This window comes from Malus domestica, chromosome 13 (assembly GCF_042453785.1).
Source record: "Malus domestica chromosome 13, GDT2T_hap1".
NCBI classification, from domain to species: domain Eukaryota; kingdom Viridiplantae; phylum Streptophyta; class Magnoliopsida; order Rosales; family Rosaceae; genus Malus; species Malus domestica.
In genome coordinates, this window is record NC_091673.1 from 21,375,191 (window position 1) to 21,391,985 (window position 16,795).

Consider the following 16,795-nt stretch of genomic DNA (forward strand, 5'->3'; position numbering starts at 1 on the left):
TACAATCTCTCTCTATTTTGATCCTCTGATTCGATCTCCGTAAGGTGTGTATTTGTGGATGTGTGATTGATCCAAAGGGCCGTTGGGCTTGATCTAAGGATGAACGTTCTTCAAGGGCCGTGGACTTGATCTTGAAGGTGGATTTGAGCGGATCTTCAAAGGGGCTTTTGGGCTTGATCTTTGAAGAATAGTGATGAACGGATCTCCAAGGGCTTTTGGGCTTGATCTTGAAGAACAATGATGAACGGATCTTCAAGGGCTTTTGGGCTTGATCTTGAAGAACGATTGGATGTGTGGATTTGTCGACGTTGTTGATCCAAAGGGCCGTTGGGGCTTGATCTTGGATGAACGGATGATGAACGATGGTGCTTTCTTCAAGGGCCGTCGGGGCTTGATCTTGAATTGGTGGATGGTTGATCCAAGGGCCGTCGGGGCTTGATCTTAGAAGAACGATGAACGAAGAACACTTTCTTCAAGGGCCGTCGGGGCTTGATCTTGAATTGGTGGATGATTGTTGATCCAAAGGGCCGTTGAGGCTTGATCTTGGAAGAACGATGAACGAAGAACGAAGAAGGCTTTCTTGATTCTTCGGGAACCTAGATGCTTGAGAGCTTCGGGGTTTCAGAGCTTCAGAGCTTCAAGGTGTAATATGAAAATGGTTCTAAATGAATGAAATTGGGCTTGTATTTATAGAATTTTCCAAGGCCTAATTTTGAATATAATATTCTAGATGAAATAAGTCGTTTCTGCCAGGTGTTGACACGTGTCCTATTTGATGACTTTTCCAACTCATTTCAATTTTCGTTGAGTCACACGCTACGTGTAAAATTTATGTAATACATGAGCGTTGACACTTTGATTTATCGGTCAACATTTATTTACCGAAATTTCGATGTCTACAAATGCCCCCACTTCAAGGCGCGTCGTATACATGTGCTTGTCACGTGTAGGAGATGCGTTTTGAAGTCCCTTAATGTAGATGTCGATCCAAGGGCCGTCGAGGCTTGATCTTGAATTGGGCTGGAGATTTCTTCAAGGGCCGTTGAGGCTTGATCTTGAATTGGGCTTGAGATTTCTTCAAGGGCCGTTGAGGCTTGTTCTTGAACTTTTGTTTGAAATTTCTTCAAGGGCCGTCGAGGCTTGATCTCGAAGGTTGAAATTGGACCACAATGAGCTTTATGTGGTAGATGATCCTTGGCTTTGGTAGTGGATGAATCGGCACGTATTTGTTTTTGCGCTTTGTTAACTTTCCACAGCTTTGATCTTGAACTGGGTTGGAGGATTTTCTGGATTCCTCCAATTGTTGATTTTCCACAGCTTATTCTTGAACTAGGTTTTGATTCAAGAGTGATAGACACTTGATCTTGAATCGGACTTGTGATTTCTTCCAGGGCCGTCGAGGCTTGATTTTGAATTTGGCTGGAAGCTTTTTCAAGGGCCGTTGAGGCTTGATTCTTGAAGGTTGACTCGAACATATGGCAAGCAGGCACGCGGTGAAGGTGACGACTTGTTGCTTTGTTCAATCTTTCTAATTCACACCTGAGCAGTTTGGTCAACGGTATGATCTCCAAGATTGATGGGTTCTTCTTCCAGTTGGTGACTTGATCTTTAAGGATTTGATTCAAGGGTGGTGAATCGGCACGTGCAGCCCACGACGCCTAGCAAGTCGACCCAAGAATTTGAGGGTCAAAACGAGTCATTCATCTCAGACTCTTTCTGCCGAGTTGACTGTGTATGCTGCATTCTTCTCTGCTTGTTTCTTCAAGCAGATGTGGTAGCTTCTCGAGTTCCACAGTTCGGACTCCTTCTGCTGAGTTGATTGTGCAGACCGCATTCTTCTCTGCTTGTTCCTTTTGCACCTTGTCTCCACATGCTGCAAGGTATCATTTTCACTTGCCTTATCTATTCTTCAGGCAGATGTGGTAGCCTCTTTGGAAGTACAGCAGCAGTGGGAAATGAGTACTCGAGAGCAGTGCTAGGTAGGCAATCAGGGAAGGGTTCCAAGCAGTCGGTTCCTTACCCGAGTTTGAGTGGAAGTTCCGGCATATTGTTTTCTTTATCCTTGTCTTTGTAGGTAAGAACAAGGACAAAGGAAAGGACAGGGAGAACGCATGATATGAGATACTCTTGCTTTCTACCCTGGTGATATGAGATACTTTTGCTTTGGAGTCATTGGCTTGCAGAGGTACCCCAAGGAATAAGGAACATTGAATGACTCGAGAGGCTTCGTTGGGAAAGCATTTTTTGGAGATGAAGAAAAGCTCTGTATGTTTGCCTTGCTATGGAAGGTGAAGGTGGACAGTTATAGGAATTTCTTTAGTACCTGTAGAGGTACTATTCTTTTACTCGTGTCGGTAACCAATGCGTGATTGATCAGTATGGCTTCACGTGCTTTCTTCTTTATTAGAAATCTTCGACAAATTGTCCATAATTTTCGTCAAGCTGAGTGTGCATGTGATAGGTGTTGACGAGGCTGAAAAAGACTGGCGCCTCTTCGATATCTAGGATCGGCGCTTCGACAAATTGCCCGTGATTTTCGCAAAGCTGAGTTTGCGCGTGACGGGTGCTGACGAGGCTGAAAAAGACTGGCGCCTCTTCGATACCTGGGATTGGTGCTTTAACAAATTGCCCGTGATTTCCGCAAAGCTGAGTTTGCGTGTGACGGGTGCCGAAGCGTCTGGAAAAGCAAGATGCTTCTCCGATTTCTGATCTTGCCTCTTCGATTTTTTGAAGGGCCTCTTCGAATTCTGAGCTCGCCTCTTCGATCTCTGAAATCCCGTTGAGTGCTGATTTTTTATAGAGGCACGCTGTTCGCTTCAAAACACACTTGAATTTTACTTGTGAAAACTCCCTTCTTGCACTTCTAAGATCTTGATTCGTCCGACCTCTTCTTTCTTCAACACTTTGAAAATGTCAGGACCCTCCGATCGTCGTTTTGACTTGAATCTTGGTGAAGAGGCAGTCCCGCCTTCTCCAGACAACATATGGCGCCCATCATTCATATCCCCTACTGGTCCTCTTACCGTTGGGGATTCGGTGATGAAGAATGATATGACCGCTGCGGTGGTGGCCCGGAACCTTGTCACTCCCAAAGATAACAGACTACTTTCCAGGCGATCTGATGAGTTGGCTGTTAAGGAGTCTTTGGCTCTTAGTGTGCAGTGTGCGGGTTCTGTGTCCAACATGGCCCAACGCCTATTTGCTCGAACCCGTCAAGTTGAATCGTTGGCGGCTGAAGTGATGAGTCTCAAACAGGAGATTAGAGGGCTCAAGCATGAGAATAAACAGTTGCACAAGCTCGCACACAACTATGCCACAAACATGAAGAGGAAAATTGACCAGATGCAGGAATCTGATGGTCAGATTTTACTTGATCATCGGAGGTTTGTGGGTTTGTTCCAACAACACTTGCCTTCGTCTTCTGGGGCTGTACCGCGTAGTGAAGCTCCGAATGATCAACCTCCGATACCTCCTCCTTCTGTGGTTCCGCCGAGTGATGAGGCTTCACACGAGCAACCTTCGTGAAGGCTCCCTCCTGTTTGTTCTTTTTTTTTTTTTTTTTTTTTTTACTGGTGTAAAATGTACATTTCTGTAAATTTTCAAAGAAATCAATAAATGAGCCTTATTTCATTCTTTGTGTGTGTGTGTGTATATATATATTTAGTGCCAAAAGTATAAAGATTATATATATATATATATATATATATATTTATTAATTTTTTTTTTTTTTGAATGGTGAAGACCCACAATCCATTATATATATATATATATATTTTTTTTCTTTTCTTTTGACTGGCACTACCACTATCACTTAATTTTTTTCTTTTTGCTGGCACATGGTGCCAGATGCACCATCCCTTCATATATATATTATTTTATTATTTTATTATTATTTTTTTTTTCTTTGCACATGGTGCCTGATGCACCTTTTTTTTTCTTTTTTTTTTTCCACGTGGTGGCAGCACCACTTTGCTCCACCATCCCCTTTTTTATTATATATTTTTCTGTATAAATTTAGGTGATGGGTAGAGGATTTGCAGGGAGCGGAGCAAGGAGGATGGAGAAGACGGTGCTTCGAGCTTCACGACCGGCTAGTCGTTTGACGGCGGTCGTTGAAGTCGTTGGCAGCTGCGAGGCAAAAGACGAAGTAGGTGGAGGTGATCTTGCCGTCGGATCCAGTTAGAACCCAGAGCATAGCCACTGAGCCCAACCACCGAACACAGCCGCTGCACACCCGTTGTACTGCTACTGAGCACAGCCATTGCGCATCCGTTGCACTGCCACCGAGCACCACCACTGATCAAGCACAGCCATAGAGCACCGCTACTGAGCACAGGCGCATAGCACAGCCCACTCATCCCTCGACAGAGATCCAAAGCAAGAAGAAAATTCCAAAAACTGAGGAAAGTTCCTGTTCCTGTCCCAGCGATGATCCTTGTGCCATGGGACCTGGTCCAGGCCGTATGGGTTGGATGGAGCCACATGCGGCATGCCCTACATCTAACTTTGGTGCCTCATCTACTGAAAAAAGTAGTGTAGCTGATCATGGAGGAGATCTTGGTGCAGGTGCAGAGGAAGGTGGCATGGCTGTTGGGTGGATTCATATGCAGCATTGCCCTTGGATCTGGGGCAGCTAGACTCATCAAAGTTGTCGGCGGTGGCGGATGGAGAGCCGGTGCCGCGGTTCCACGAGAGATGCGTCGTTGGGAAGTGCGGGAGATGGAATCAGCGCCGTTCATGCCGCTTATCCTCTGATGCGAGACGCCGCCGTCGAATCTGGAATCGGACGACGCCACTTTGGAGCGTGGCATCCTGACCCCTGAGATCTTCAAATTTGAAGGCAAATGAATTTCCAAGACCAAGAGAAGAAAACTTTCCATCAGCCCCATCAGAAGCCATCACTGTAGACAATTCACTTTGACTATCACAATCATCGGGTGGCTCCAAAGCAAGTGCTGAATCCCAGAATTTTTTTTTTTTTTTGCATCATTTGTGTTTGCCATATCATTAACCGTTCCTGAGCTACTTTCAACCATAGAAAACTGATGCATGAGTTATCTGCAGAATATCCAAGCAAGCAGCAATGCATCCATCTCTTTTCCACCAGAGTCAACTCAGGAGAGAGATTTTGCGCCACAACTCGCATAAGGATATTCTTGGAAGTTAGTATCCCCTGAATCTTGTTGCCCATTATAATTATGACTGAATTAACTCGAAACTCCCGCATCCATTTTTGCTGCAACATAGATAGGATCCGATGGAGAAACAACAGCAACCTTCATATTTTCACCAATGATGGTTGACAAGGAAGGCTTGAACATTCGATCCCTCATAGTTCTAGAAAAGCATATGGAGCAGAAAAATTGCCTCCCATCTGGCGTTCAACTCCTTCAACTGCAGCAGGAAAGGCACTCCTCGGAGCCGGAAGTAGATCCTGAGCTGGAAAACTTGCACGACGTGTCGTCGGAGTGGTTGTGTTCGTGGCACCTCTTCTTAAACGGCGCCGTAGAGGGGGAAGGCTTCGCACCGGAAACGGCCGGGGCGGGCGCCAAGAAGATCGACGGTCCGAGCTTCCCGTTCGAAACGCTGCCGTCTCTAGTGATTACCGACGACATGAATGACGAGCTCGACGAGACACGGAAGCTCTCCTTCGCGAACTCAATCTCCGCGCTCTTCGGGTTCGACGCGAAGGCGTTGGGCCTCGTGAAGTCGAGGTCATGCTGTGTGGCTGGGATTGGACGAAACTCAACTCGATCGGAGTCGAAGGGACGATAGCCGGAGTAGTCACTGGAGCCGACGCCGGAGTTGGAGTAAGATTTTAAAGCCGAAGCTAAGTTGAGTGTTTGTGAAGACGAGGGGTGAGAAGCAGGGAAGTGAAACGGCTGAACCGGATCGCGTCGGAACCGGGCGTGGCCGGTCCGATTGAGGAGGGAGATAACTTTCTTGAACTTGGAGACGGTGTGATCGGTGATGTCCGTACAGTCGACGCGGGCCGATTGGTTTGTTTGATTGTTGCTGCTGATGAAAGAGGAACCGGATCAGGTGCTCCATGCTCTGCAATCCTTGTGATGCCGCTTCCTGTATGACCTTCTGATCCTCCATATTCGGGAAGTTCATCAGCTCCACCGCCATCGTTAGGGTTTTGAGAATCTCCGGCCGGCGAGGTTGGAAGGTCTCTCCAGAGGACATGCGAGGAATTGAGATTTGGGGGAAGGGCTTGGGCCTACTGGATTCTAGCTTGAGGTCCGTGAGCTCGCCGGACCTGGATTTGGGTGCCCTCTGGGTGCCCCGAAGTTTCAACAGAGACGGAGGGAGAGGGATGAGAGATTCACGAGGGTAGAAGAAGCTGAAACGAGAGGGAGACAGGTGGCTGAGTTGACCCTTCAAGATGGTCCTTCACACAAAGCAGGCCTGAGCGACTTCCTTTGATGGGCTTGGTGTTGCTTTGGGGTCCCATGACTTACATCCCAATGACTCTGAAACTGCAAGAAACTATCCATTATACTTCGTCTATCCGATTCAGCAAGGTCTGGTACCAATGCCCAGACAAGAAGCAGATCAATAATGTCAAGAAAATGAGGCTGGAAGCATCTAGAAAATTTTAACGAAATCAAAACACCCAAAAGCCGATGTAACAAACTCAAGGAGGTTCTCTTATCCTCCAGAAGTACTTGGCATGCTTTGAGAATTGATAAAACATATCTCTCGATCCCACCAACATCCCCAACATTGAGAAACTCCCGTAGGCTATCCAATGATAGTTCCATGGTCCCATCTTCAGCACCACCATTACTAAGCAACGGCAAGGCCCAACCAATGAACTGATCAACCAAGCTTCCGAGTGTAACATGGTTTTGTCTTCCATTTGACGTTTATAGGGATCGAACAAACCACAGCACAAAGAGCCCCGTATGTTACAGCCGCCCCTTGCCTCACTACATACGATTTATCGGAGAGTAGCTGAGAGAAGCCCTGGGCGAGGAAATTGATGGGCCCATATGTCTTGGGTTTAGGAGCTGAATGAGGATGGGCCATGGGATCTGTCTGGACCATTGTTGGTGCTGGGACATACATACATACATATATATATATATATATGTTTCCTTTTCCTTATTTCCTTTTTTTTCTCTTGAAGAAATTGTATTTTTTATTTTCTTCTTTTTTTTTCTTTTTTTTTTAATAAAATTGACTCTATTTAATAAAACATTTTTTTTATTTTGATGTGACTGAACTTGAAATTGAATATTCGAGCTGCCTACGTACCCCTCCAAAGAAGAGATCAAGTCGTAACGTAGTTCAAATACATACATATTTTTTGGTATTTTTTTTTTTGTGCCGTTTGCAGTTTCAGCTCATGCAGGCAAGGAGCGTTGGTGTCGTTTGCAGGTTCAACTCGTGCAGACAAGGAGTATTTGCCATGCAGTTTTAGGCTCGTGCAGGCGAGGAGCCTCGTGTCCTACAGTTTAGGCTCGTGTGGACAAGGAGCTTTGTGTCGCCTTTTATGCTCGTGCGGGTCAGGAGCGTTGATGTTGCCTTTTATGCTCGTGCAGACCAGGAGCTTTGTGCCATGCAGTTTAGACTCGTGCGGGCAAGGAGCTTTGTGAATTTTGTCAAGCAATTTTGGAGAGGCGTTCCTCACAATCTTCATAGCAAGGAGCCTTGACCGAGTGATTGAAGAAGTCTTCAGGAAAGAAATCGCGCATCGTGATGGGGATGGACGATCTATGTGTTGAAATTTCATCATTTTCAACACGTTCACGTTGCTTTGAAGGTTGACAAGAGCTGCTTTGCCCCCTTTCCGATTGGCGGACTTGTGGAGGAGACGTATGCTTCTTGTGCAATTTCTTAGGAGTGACTTGAGTCCATCCTTCAATTTTGCTTGTCTTGGATGATGCCCCCAGCGGTTGAGGTGAAAACTTTGAGTCGGAAGAGCCAGAAGTGAAGGTGGTATAGTTTGACTTCGCCACTTCGTCAAGATCTAGCTCGATGATTCCTTTCTGAGCCAGCTTCATGATGAGATCTTTCAGCACGAAACATTTTTCTGTCGGATGACTAATGAAGCGGTGGAATTTACAGTACCTTGGACTGTCGGTGCGATTCATCTCTTCTGGCCGTCTGCACTCAGGCAAGCCGATCACCTTCTTTTCCAGCAAGTCTTCTAACATGGTAACCACATCAGAGTCGGGGAATGGATAAGTCTTCTCCTCAAGCTCCTTCAAAGTGCGTCTACGCATCTCTTGATCACGAAAAGCTTCGGTTTGAATCGCCTTGCCTCGTGTGGATATTTTGACGGGAGATGTGTTGACCGTCATCGCTTCCTTGGTGGGTTTCCATGCAGCCTTTTCCACCTTTGTCCCAAGAACTTTGTCGTTCTTGTAGTCGGCGATCGATTCTTTCTTCCCATGATGGGCGATGCTCAACTCCATGTCATGGGCGCGAATGGCCAACTCCTCGAAGGTCCATGGTTTAATGCCTTGAAGGATGTATTGCAAACCCCATTGCATACCTTGGATGCACATCTCAATTGAAGAGGTTTCCGATAGCCTGTCTTTACAGTCGAGGCTTAGAGTGCGCCATCTGTTGATGTAGTCAATGACTGGCTCGTCTTTCCACTGCTTTGTGCTCGTTAGCTCTAGCATGCTCACAGTGCGGCGGGTGCTGTAGAAGCGGTTGAGGAATTCCCGCTCTAATTGCTCCCAGCTGTTTATGGACTCGGGCTCTAGGTCCGTGTACCACTCAAAGGCATTTCCTTTCAGCGAGCGCACAAATTGCTTGGCGAGGTAGTCTCCCTCTGTCCCCGCGTTGTTGCAAGTTTCGACGAAATGTGCAACGTGCTGCTTTGGGTTTCCTTTTCCATCAAACTGCATGAACTTTGGTGGTTGATAACCCCTTGGCATCCTTAGGGCATCAATCTTCTTGGAATAGGGCTTCGAGTAGAACAAGGAGGTATGTGAGCTCCCTTCGTACTGTGCCTTGATGGTGTTGGTGATCATCTCCTGCAGCTGCTGGATAGAAAGAGATCCCATGAGTGCCGTTGCTTGGTCTGGCTCCGGCTTCCCATCGATTTTCTTCACCGGGGGTTCTTCGTCTCCGCCAGCTCCTCCCTTTAGTGGATCATCCTCTGGGTCTGGTTTATCGCCGTCTTGTGCCTCCAATCGGTTGACTAGTGCTGCAATTTGCAAGTCTTTTTCTTCCACAGTTCGGGTTAGCCTTGCGATTGCTTCATTCATTTGAGCCAGCTGCTCATCGATTGAAGTTGCTCCAATGGTCATGACTTGCATGGCTGAACTGTCGCTTGAATCGGCATCGGAGAGCATGGATTCGGAGTATTTCCTTGGGCTTTCCCCCCTTGGTGCCCTTAGTGAGGCTAAGGTGATCAAAGGCTCGTGCCTTGGGTGCTTTTGTTCCCTTGGCAGAGTTGATGCAGAGGTGAAAGAGGCGGCAGAAGTAGCTCTTGCCATGCTTCAAGTCGTGATGCCCAAAGTGACACCAGTTGCGACGAGGACGCTTTTGTTCTTTGCGCCGGTTGCGGGAACAGTTTGAGCCTTCCTTGATGCCATTAATTTTGGAAGTGCCCTTGAATTTCTTGAACGGAGAAAGAGATGAGAGGCAGAGATTGTCCCACTGGGCGTGCCAATTTGTGAACACGGAAAATTCCTGAAACGAAAGAGACAAGAACAACGCGCACAAACAAATATTTGTATTTGATGATTTTGGGTTACAATCTCTCTCTATTTTGATCCTCTGATTCGATCTCCGTAAGGTGTGTATTTGTGGATGTGTGATTGATCCAAAGGGCCGTTGGGCTTGATCTAAGGATGAACGTTCTTCAAGGGCCGTGGACTTGATCTTGAAGGTGGATTTGAGCGGATCTTCAAAGGGGCTTTTGGGCTTGATCTTTGAAGAATAGTGATGAACGGATCTCCAAGGGCTTTTGGGCTTGATCTTGAAGAACAATGATGAACGGATCTTCAAGGGCTTTTGGGCTTGATCTTGAAGAACGATTGGATGTGTGGATTTGTCGACGTTGTTGATCCAAAGGGCCGTTGGGGCTTGATCTTGGATGAACGGATGATGAACGATGGTGCTTTCTTCAAGGGCCGTCGGGGCTTGATCTTGAATAGGTGGATGGTTGATCCAAGGGCCGTCGGGGCTTGATCTTGGAAGAACGATGAACGAAGAACACTTTCTTCAAGGGCCGTCGGGGCTTGATCTTGAATTGGTGGATGATTGTTGATCCAAAGGGCCGTTGAGGCTTCATCTTGGATGAACGATGAACGAAGAACGAAGAAGGCTTTCTTGATTCTTCGGGAACCTAGATGCTTGAGAGCTTCGGGGTTTCAGAGCTTCAGAGCTTCAAGGTGTAATATGAAAATGGTTCTAAATGAATGAAATTGGGCTTGTATTTATAGAATTTTCCAAGGCCTAATTTTGAATATAATATTCTAGATGAAATAAGTCGTTTCTGCCAGGTGTTGACACGTGTCCTATTTGATGACTTTTCCAACTCATTTCAATTTTCGTTGAGTCACACGCTACGTGTAAAATTTATGTAATACATGAGCGTTGACACTTTGATTTATCGGTCAACATTTATTTACCGAAATTTCGATGTCACAGTAGTACTTAAACAACAAATGTGTTTTAATGTTTTGAAGTAATATTTATGTGACAATGTGTGGTATGTGCAAATTTAAGAAAAAAAAAATATTTTTCTTAATGGGTCATAACGGGTCATAATGGGTCGGGTCACTTTACCCAACGGGTAAAGTGACCCGACCTGTTAAGGATCCGTTAAGATAACAGGTGTGACACGACACGACCCGTTAACATAACAGGTGTTACACGAAAACGACACGAACACGACTGACACGACCCGTTTGTTAGGTCTATCTGACACTAATTTAATCACATTATTATCCACGTGTGAAAGTCTTTTTTTTATAACCGGCATTACACTCCTCTTAAGATGTTTTGAATGTCACATCCCGGCCCGAGGCAGACCACTTCCCAGGCCCGCTCCACCACCGTAGCACGATATTGTCCGTTTTGGGCTCCAACTACGCCCTCACTATTTTGTTTTTGGGAACTCACAAGCAACTTCCTAGTGGATCACCCATCCTGGGAGTGCTCCGGCCTCCTTCTCGCTTAACTTTGGAGTTCCTACGGAACTCGAAACCAGTGAACTCCCAAAAGGCCTCGTGCTAGGTAGGGATGAGAATATACATTTAAGGATCACTCCCCTGGGCGATGTGGAATGTCATAATCCACCCCCCTTAGGGACCCGACGTCCTCGTCGGCACACCACAACCAGGGTTAGGCTCTGATACCAAATTGTCACATCCGGTCGGGGGCAGATCATTTCCCGGGCCCGCTCCACCACCGTAGCACGATATTGTCCGCTTTGGGCTTGTCACGCGCCCCCATGCGCCTCTCCTACCATGGCATACTTGCTGGATTTTGATAAAGATTGATGTTTTGAGAGATTTGAACAAATATTATGCTATTATGTTATTTTCTGGGAAAGTACACATGTTTTACAGCGAGGGGTTATAAATGTTTTGATGAAATGTTTTTGAAAAACTTTGATTTTACTGACCCACTCAATTTTGTTTTGCGCCCCTCCAGGTTCTAGATAGCAGCGTTGGTGGCCCACGAGGATTCCCACGGCGTACTGACAGACTACATAAATGTAGGACTCACCTGCGGGTGTTATAACTTAGTTATGGTCCTATCTGACTGCACCTAGTACTTATACTCTGAATTTGTGTGTTTTACACTTAAACTCACTCTAGCATGCTAGTTGGATATTATTGCTAGTAGTTGGTTTTTATTCTTTCGTATTTCTCATATCTTTTGCTTTCGTATCGCACTTTTGGTTACGTCACGCTCACGTGACGGCCAGCACGCCTTGATTCTAGGATCGGGGTGTGTCATTGAATGTGTTTAAAATAGAGAAAATAATACTTAATAAACTACTGATTGAATCACATTATTGCTAGCACATTATGAGGCTAAGCCCACCTCTCCCCCTTAAAATAGATAATATCGTTTGTTAAAAAAACAATCATTTAACAACTAATTTAATCACATTGTTATCCGCGTGCGAATGACATTTTTTATTACCGCTTTACACGCCTCTTAAGATGTTTTGAACGTATTTAAAAATAGAGAAATTGAATCACATCATTGATAGCCTATTGTGATGTATTAATTAATAAAATCACAAAAAAAATTAATTATTAAAAAATACTATTAAAATGACAAAAATACCCCTACCTTATTTGATGCATTATTTTGGGATGCCTTTGAAATATTTTGTCTTGGGGGCATTTTTGTTCAAAATTTTTTGTTGAAGCTTGATGACATCAAAATTACTATTCATCTTTTCCATTGACTTTATATATAGATAAACCCTTGAGTTCTTTTTAACGGCAATTCTATCTCTTTTCTCCTTCCCCACCTCCTTTCCCACTCTATAAGTTTCTAACACAGTAGTTAGATTGTCTTTAACAGAAGAAACTTTCAAGCGGATCGGGGAACCCTTTTTTCATTCGTGGAGTTTTTACAAAACACCGGGAGATTAAAGCACGAAGACCTAAAATTCAAAGCATGAAAGTTCGATTAGATCACTCCACGAGCACGATGTTCAATGATTGCATTACTCCAAAATGCCACCTTGGGTCCTGCTACGAATCCAATTTAATTTTGGGCAAATATTAATCAACCCAAGATTTATGCTCTCTTCAACAAAAATAAAAAATGTCTTAACAGTCAACCCCCATTGTTTATCTAGCCATTTAATTTCTTAATGAAGCTTCCATTAAATTTATTTTAAGCATGATTTCAGTTCCCACACATAATATTTAGAGAAAAACCCAGTAGACATTTAAATAGAAGAATGACCCCAAAGAAAATTTCATAATGAATCAATTAGAACATGACAAGTGGAAATATGGGGATTTTTTTTACCTGAGTGTTTATGTATAAGCATATAGTTGTAGGAATTTTTTTTTTAATTTATTGTACATTTTTTAACATATAATCGTAGAAGAGGTAGAGATTTTGGACAGTTAGAAAATGGAGCGATTTAATTACCATGTTATCATTGAATTTTAAATTGATTTTTTGGTAAGACAATTTGTTAATTTGTGTTGTTATTGTGAACACGAAAATTTCCTGAAAGGAAAGAGACAAGAACAACGTGCACAAAATAATATTTGTATTTGATGATTTTGGGTTACAATCTCTGTCAAATTTGATCATCTGATTCGATCTCCTTAAGGTGTTGATTTGTGGATGTGCGATTGATCCAAAGGGCCGTTGGGCTTGATCTAAGGATGAACGTTCTTTCAAAGGCCATGGGCTTGATTTTGAAGGTGGATTTGAACGGATCTTCAAGGAGCCGTTGGGGCTTGATCTTGAGGATGAGCATTTCTTCAAGGGCCGTTAAGGCTTGATCTTGAATAACGGTGATGAACGGATCTTTAAAGGGCTTTTGGGCTTGATCTCGAAGAACAGTGATGAACGGATCTTCAAGGGCTTTTGGGCTTGATCTTGAAGAACAATGATTGACGGATCTTCAAGGGCTTTTGGGCTTGATTTTGAATAACAGTGATGAACGGACTTTCAAGGGCTTTTGGGCTTTGATCTTGAAGGACGGTTGGATGTGTGAATTTGTCGACATTGTTGATCCAAATGGCCGTTGGGGCTTGATCTTAGGATGAACGGATGATGAACGATGAACACTTTCTTCAAAGGCCGTCGGGATTTGATCTTGAATTGGTGGAAGTTCTTCAAGGGCCTTTGGGGCTTGATCTCGAATTGGTGGAAATTCTTCAAATGGGCCGTCGGGGCTTGATCTTGAAGGTGGATGATTGTTGATCCAAGGGCCGTCGGGGCTTGATCTTGGAAGAACGAAGAACGAAGAAGACTTTCTTGATTCTTCGGGATGAACGGATGATGAACAATGAACATTTTCTTCAAGGGCCGTCGGGGCTTGATCTTGAATTGGTGGAAGTTCTTCAAGGGCCTTTGAGGCTTGATCTTGAATTGGTGGAAGTTCTTCAAAGGGGTCGTCGGGGCTTGATCTTGGAAGAACGATGAACGAAGAACGAAGAAGGCTTTCTTGATTCTTCGGGAACCTGGATGCTTGAAAGCTTCGGAGTTTCAGAGCTTCAGAGCTTCAGAGCTTCAAGGTGTAATATGAATTGGTTCCCTTAAATGAATGAAATTGGCTTCTATTTATAGAATTTTCCAAAGCCTAATTTTGAATATAATATTCCAGATGAAATAAGTCGTTTCTGCCAGGTGTTGACACGTGTCCTGTTTGATGACTTTTCCGACTCATTTCAATTTTTCGTCGAATCACACGCTACGTGTAAAATTTATGTAATACATGAGCGTTGAAATTTTGATTTATCGGTCAACATTTATTTACCAAAATTTCGATGTCTACAGTTATATCATGGATGTAGGCAATGACTCTAGTTCCACCGAGTCCACCGAGTCCACTAGTGATTTGTAACAATTACTACTTTCAAGCACCTGAAAGAGCGAGTAAATTTTTACATTTGTATTTATAATTCTATTTTTTGGTTAATTCATACTTAATTTTCTTTGGATATAAAAAGTAAATTTTGTTGTTAATTTGTTCATTTTATTTCAGAGTAAATGGTACGAAGCATATCGCCTGTTTGAGATGGCCGTTGCTGCTGCAAGTTTGGCTGCTAATTGCACAATCATGTGATGTGTACATGGATGTATTGGTTTCCCCACCAAATAAAATTCACGTTATAATCACGATGAGACAAGTCTCATGTGGAGTGAAATGACCAAACCATATGTTTTAGATTTTTAATATTTCCATTGGTGTATGTTATATTAAAAAAATATATGAAACGGTGATTTTAGAGAGAGGAAAATTATGGTTGAGCAACAAATACGTTGCTAGAAAAACTAGCAAGGCGTATTGTTGGAATTTTCGGATTGTTTGAGTAATTTTCAAGAGAAGATTATGGAAAGCAAGATTTAGATTTAATTATTTTGGTATATTCTATATCTTTATATTGTCTATGTTTTTTATTTTATGGAGTTGTATTCAGCCGCATGGTTAGTTTTACTAAGTAAGATGAGTATTTCTTCGTTCGAAAGAGAAAATTCAAGATTGGTAAGGAGGTTTAAAATGTTGGATTTAATCTTCTAAAATATTGTGGAATACTGTGGCTATGGTGATGATGGGTGGCAGTGGCAATGTTGTCAACTCAGTCTTGCACAAAAATTAGTTCCTTTTACCTTCAAAGAAAATTTTCACGTGTCACTTAGTACTACGCTCAAGACTCGGGATGAACATTCAAAATGTGCCTTTTTCAAAACACGAATATGTAATAAAAAAGTATTTAAAATGGTCGGGCTAGCCCCCTCACATGCATATTTTATTACTGAAGTGTAAGGGTAAACGTTTTTAATCACTTACAAAAAATTCGAACTCGGCGAGTTGAATGAATTGAGATATCGACTTGATGCCCCGAGTTGAGTCATTCGAGTTCCGGCTGCCGACTCGTTTCACCATGATTGCACGCTTAAGTTGGGCTTAGGAGTCGGGATTTGGTACCATTAGAGTTGGGTCGGCGATCAGTCGATGGACGATAGCGGTCAAGTAGTGGTGTGGCTGGTATCACAAAGAAGGAAGGTCTCGTTTACCCAAAAAAAAAAAAAGAAGGAAGGGCCTTGGTCTGGAACGGGATGTAGGCGGAGGCAGATTTGTCTACATTGTTGTGTTTGGGTGTGGGTGTGGGTGTAGAACTTATGAAGACATAGAGAAAGGCTTGGAACTTGGAAGACGAAGAGAAAGTCTTGGAATTTGGAAGGGTAAATTACATTTTTACCCCCTCAAGTTTGGGATCGGTTTCAATTCCTGACAACATCTTTAAAACATTTCAATTTCATACATTTACTTATCATTTTATTTCAATTTCATACATCCATTAGAAAATTTGTTAAGTAAACCCATTTTATTTCAATTTCATACATCCATTAGAAAATTTGTTAAGTAAACCGTTAAGTGTGATAATGTAGCAAATATGAGATCCATATTTGTGATGACATGGCTACCAAATTTGTGTCACATGGAAAAAAAATAATTTTTAATGCATTTCAAAATAATTAATTAAAGAAAAGTTATTAAAAAAAGGAAAATTTTATTTGAACCCAAATAACATCTTTCTACACCCAGCTTATTCTCTACACCCATATTATTTTTTACTAAACTAAAAATATCTCTTTAAACCCAAATTTATTACCTAAACTACTCTCACAAACCCAATTCAATATATAAATTTATATTTACACCCATTCAAAAATAAAAAACCACATAAATTCATTAAACTTTTAATCTTTGCAGGCTAAAATATTTTCTTATGCAGTAACGTACCTAGAAACTGATTGCATCTCTGCTAGCTAACCACTCGTACAACGCTCACAAGAAGCATTTGGTGGAGTCTCCACAAATGTAAAACTGCTGGCCACAGATTCAGGATCTTCAAGTTAGAGGCAAATGAGAAGAAATGGGTTGAGCTTGGGGCGGAAGCTTTGGATGATCGAATATTGGTGCTGGAGGATGACGGCAGCTACTTCGTGTCTAGTCAGGATTTCCCTGGATGCAAGGGGAGAAGCATATCATTTCAACGAGCCTTGGTATGAGAAGTCGTATAAGCATGAGCTAGCAAGAATGATATCCCAATTTGGAGTGTTCAGCTTAGATTCTGGCAGCAGCAGCATCTTACGGCTAGCGGAT

At 43.2% G+C, this 16,795-nt stretch overlaps 1 pseudogene; it reads right to left on the reverse strand.

Annotated features, from left to right (window-relative positions):
• Positions 1-5,017: 5,017 nt before the first annotated feature.
• On the reverse strand, positions 5,018-6,431 carry LOC114823476 (probable WRKY transcription factor 17; annotated as a pseudogene).
• Positions 6,432-16,795: the final 10,364 nt, after the last annotated feature.